The following is a 4,753-nucleotide window of genomic DNA, read 5'->3' as shown; positions in this document are numbered from 1 at the left end:
GAGATGCTAAGAGAGCCATGTGCTAGACTGTCGCAGGAATCAATTTGATTCAAAGGCTGGTACCAATAATGAGCATTTGAAAACATTTATTATTTATAAGATTCAAATATATTTATGGTCCTATGGGCTAATCTTTTGATGCCAGTCAAGACAAAACGTGGCCACAGTTAATTGTTGATGTCATCCTCTTTTACAGAGCCTCCTTTGTGTGTTTCTCCTTTCTTCAAATCTGTGCACCACATTAATGCACTCTACAGAGAGATTATTTTTAGTCATCAAATTCCTTAACATGTTGGTGATGAATTTCTGCTAGAGATTTTTTTTTTGCACTTAAAAAAAATCAAATCACAGCATGAATTTCATCTGGGAACCACGTGTCTAAGAAAGTAATTATTTTAAACTCAAGGGCATAACCAACTATAACTACAATGGATCCAGTTTATGCTTTTGCCATACTTGCTAATAAAGCACTGTGCTCCCAACAAACACATGCGCTACATCTTCTGTACTTGGCCTAGTCTTGTAAATGTCATCCTGAATGACTCTGGGACCCAAAATGTAGAGAACAGGAATGAATAAAGCTGTGAATTTTGAGGAATTCTGAGATCATGAACTACAGATGCAAACAGAAAAACCTATAGAAAAGTTTTGAGAAATCTGCTAACTCTATCAATGTTAACTGTAGCTTTGAAAGGGAATTAAATTGTAAGTTCCTTCAAGGAATGCAAGTAGTGTGTCCCTACTACATACTTCGACATAGGTGCTTTAACTTTAAGAAGAAAAGAAAAAACCGAATGTCCACTGTTGCTGTCCTATAAGTCACTTTTTTAAAAATTTAATTTTGTCTACTGAGGATTGAACCCAGGGTCTTCCCACTGAGCTACATCCATATCCCTTAAAAAAAAATGATACAAATTTTCTCTAAGTTACCAAGTTTCCCGGGGTAGGATCAAACTTGTGATTCTTTTGCCTCAGCCTCCCAAAGTGCTGGAATTACAGGTGTGTAACATCATACCCAGTTAATAAGTAATTGGGTTTTTTTAAATTGAGATAGGATTTTATTATATAGTTCAGGCTGGCCTTAAACTCACTATGTAGCCCAGGCTGGCCTAGAATTTATAGTGATCCTCCTGCCTCAGTCCCTGAGCACTGGGATTATAGACGTGCACCACCATGCCTGTTTGTATTTGTGCTTACCCACAGCCATTTGGTTAAATGTTGGCTTCCTCAGAAAAAGTCCTGGAAGTGAGTCAGAAGACCTGGACTTTGGTCTGTTAGATCTTAAACCTGTAATCATATGCTTCTTAGAGTCATTGTATTCTGTATAAATCATCTATGAAATATAAAAACCCTATGAACTAGTGTACCTGTCTGAGGGCATATGCTAAACATATCAGAGAGTATACCTGTGGGAACAAAGATTGTTAAAAATAGTACCACAACGAGGAGCAGAATCCTACCAAGAACCAATGATGAGGATGTGGCTCAAACACCTCTAGCCTAATGAAGTGTTTTAAGCTAAGCCATTCTTAGCTCCCATGTAGTTGAAATTGTTTTACTCATCCTACTTGCTATCATTGGGCTTCTTATTTCCAAATTGTTCTTTGGGAGTTTATGGGTTTTCTTATACTCTGTCCAGCAGTATCAGCAAAAAAATTTAGAGTTTTGCTCTTTAGATTTTCCTAGTCAAATTAAACATTAAATGTGAATATGATGAGTTTTAAAACTTGATCCAAATGAATGTTATTTCTTCCAAGGTAGTCATAGATTCTAGCACTTCTGCCAATGTTTGAAATGTTTTTGGAACTCCTGCATGCATGCGCATGAGTATGATATGCTTAAAGATGGGCCAAATTTTTATTTTAAAATCTAGCCTTAGCTTATCTTGTTACTGTCCACTTCTCTGACCTTATCCCATTCCGCTGGTCCCCCCCTTGACTGCTGTGTTTCTGGTATGTGTGCCTCCTGGATTCTCCAGGACAGGCAGTGCATTCTTGCTTAGAGCCACTGTACACCTTTGCCTGACATGCTCACCATTCTCATTTTGCCTCTCAGGATGGGCTTCTTCTTGTTTGGGTTACTCATAAATGTCACAACCTTAGAGATGCTTTCTCTTACCATCCAAGCCGAAGAGCCATCTGAGGACTGTGCCAGCATGTTCACGTTTCTTTCTGTAGTCATCATTGTCAAATATCTTCTTGTTTTTTCACTGTAGCCCCATCTTGAGCAGATGTCGCTCATCATGTCTAGAAACATAAAGTGTACTTACAAACGTTTGTTGAATAAATTGAAAAATGTGATTAACTTAGACTCTGCATGTGAGGACCAAAATACAAATAATATAAATATAGGAGATTACTGTAGGTTATTTCTCATTTGTTATTTTGTTCATTCTCTTAGATGATTTCACAATTTACATCACAATTTCATTTTTTTCTCTTTGATTTTTCATTTGTTTTGGCAGTGCTGGGGATCAACCCTAGGGCCTCTTGCATGGTAGGTGAGTGCTTTTTATGCTCTTTTACAAAAATATCTGTCATACTAAGTTATGAATTTTTGAAAAGTAAGCCACATTTCTAATTAATTTTTCATATCCTTTAGGGGATTTAGCACAAAATTTTGACATTCTGTGTTTTGATAACTAGTTTTGTTATCAGATTCAGCTGAATTTGAATGGTATTAATAAGGGTGTGTGTGCATGCATGTGCACGTGTCCGTGCTTGTATGGGTCTGTGTGACTACATTTTTCCATTTAATGCATTTATGTGAAATTTTAGGGCCAGCCAAATAGCTCAGTGGATGAAAGTGCCTGCAAGCAGGAGCAGGGGCTGGGAGTTCAATCCCAGGTCTTGCCCTGCTAACCCCGCCCCCAGGGCTCACTGAGATGGCAATTGAGACTGGGCGTGGTGGCACACACCTGTAATCCCAACTCTTAGGAGGCTGTAAACAGGTGGACCACTACGAGTCTGATTTAGTAGTGAGGCCCTGAACATCCTGTAGACCCTTCCCTAAAATAAAAAATAAATAAATAAAAGAAATTTAATAGCATGCATAAACAAAGAGTATAAAATTTTAGGGCATAATGAATAACTATATAAACATTACAAATTGGCCACTGTTGGACAAGTGGTGAAAATAAAATTCAAGAAATATAAAACTTTAATAAGTCACTATCTTCTACAATCAGAAACATTTCTAGGTAAACTCCTAGACAGTAGTACCTCTGGTTAATAACTAAATGGCTGAGTTAAAGGTGCTATCTCAAAATTAAAGACAAATTGGAGCCAGGCATGGTGGCACACATGTCTCTAATCCCAGAAGTGAGTATATATTTTTCTTTTTTTTCCTGTATTTTAGGGAAAGGTCTACAGGGTGTTCAGGGCCTCACTACTAGATCGGGCTCATAGTGATTCTCCTGTTTACAGCCTCCCAAGTGTTGGGATTACAAGCATACACCACCATGCCCAGTCTCAATTGCTGTCTCAGCATACCCCAGGGGTGTGACTGGCCAGGCAAGCCCAAGAATCGAACTCCTGGCCCCTGTGCCTGCTTGCAGGCCCTTGAATCCACTGAGTTATTTGGCCAGCCCATGAGTACATTTTTACCAATGATTTTTAGACTGATTTTGAGAGTCTGCTCACATTTAGAAAATGCAAATTTACATGCAGATCAAGTTTCTAGACCACATTGCCATAATAGCCTAAATTTCTACAGAATATAAAACAATTTGCACAAAATATGATAAAGTCATGTGCTTAAGATGGTACCTATCAGATTTACACAATACTCTGTATGTTTCGCATGAAGAACAATGGCATAAAGGGGTTAATGTGACCGAGGCCACAAAACTCACGTTTACCCCAATATTTAACTGGAGTAGGTGGAGAAAGTAGACTCAACTCCTTGAGAATAAACCTCAGGTCCTGTTGATTTTTCTGTGCAATAGCCAGCACAGCACATAACACACAGGGAACACTTAACAAAAGCTTGCTAAATGATAGATTAAATGAAAAAAATGGAGAAAAGTAATGAGATTGATTTTCCTATATGACTCATAAATTGGCTCAGAAGGAACTCAATATAAGTGAAGCATCATTGACCTAACTGTGTGGTCACATTTAGCTGTAGAAGTGGCGCAGCTATCCATCAAGTCAGTATCTTTCAGCCTCTCAGGCTACAAATTTTAGAAGCTTACATGACTCATCCGCTGTACTTCCTTTTACCATCTAAGTAGTCATTAAAGTCCTGCCAGATTTACCTCAAGGATACTGTAGCTCCCGTTGTCATATTGTCCAATTTCTAGACTACAGCTACCAGTCTCTTTCCCTTTCACAATCAATCCTCCCACAAAAGTGTTTTTCCTATAACTAGCATATTAAACAAGATAGATTTGACAGGACTCAAGCAGAAAGCAACTTGTTCTACCTTATGCCTATCCTTTCTTTAAAATTGGTTTCTCAATCATTTCTTCCCTAGTCATAATTTTCTGTTTACCTTCAGATGATAAAATGTTCAGTCATTCAGAGCATGGTGGCTGAGGCTCCTACTCAGGAGACTGAAGTAAGAGGATTGCAAGTTTGAATCCAGTCTGGGCACCTTAGCAAGAACCAATTTCAAAATATGAAAATAAAGATGGTCAGAGATATTGGGGCTGGTGAGATGGCTCAGTGGTCTAAAAGCACATACTTAGAACAAGCTTAGCAAAGCACAGGGACTGTGGTTCAATCCCCCAGCACCACATGCCAGCCAGCCC

The sequence above is a fragment of the Octodon degus genome, unplaced genomic scaffold (assembly GCF_000260255.1).
Source record: "Octodon degus isolate 3935 unplaced genomic scaffold, OctDeg1.0 scaffold00019, whole genome shotgun sequence".
In the NCBI taxonomy this organism is placed as follows: domain Eukaryota; kingdom Metazoa; phylum Chordata; class Mammalia; order Rodentia; family Octodontidae; genus Octodon; species Octodon degus.
Note: the sequence above shows the minus strand (reverse complement) of the source record.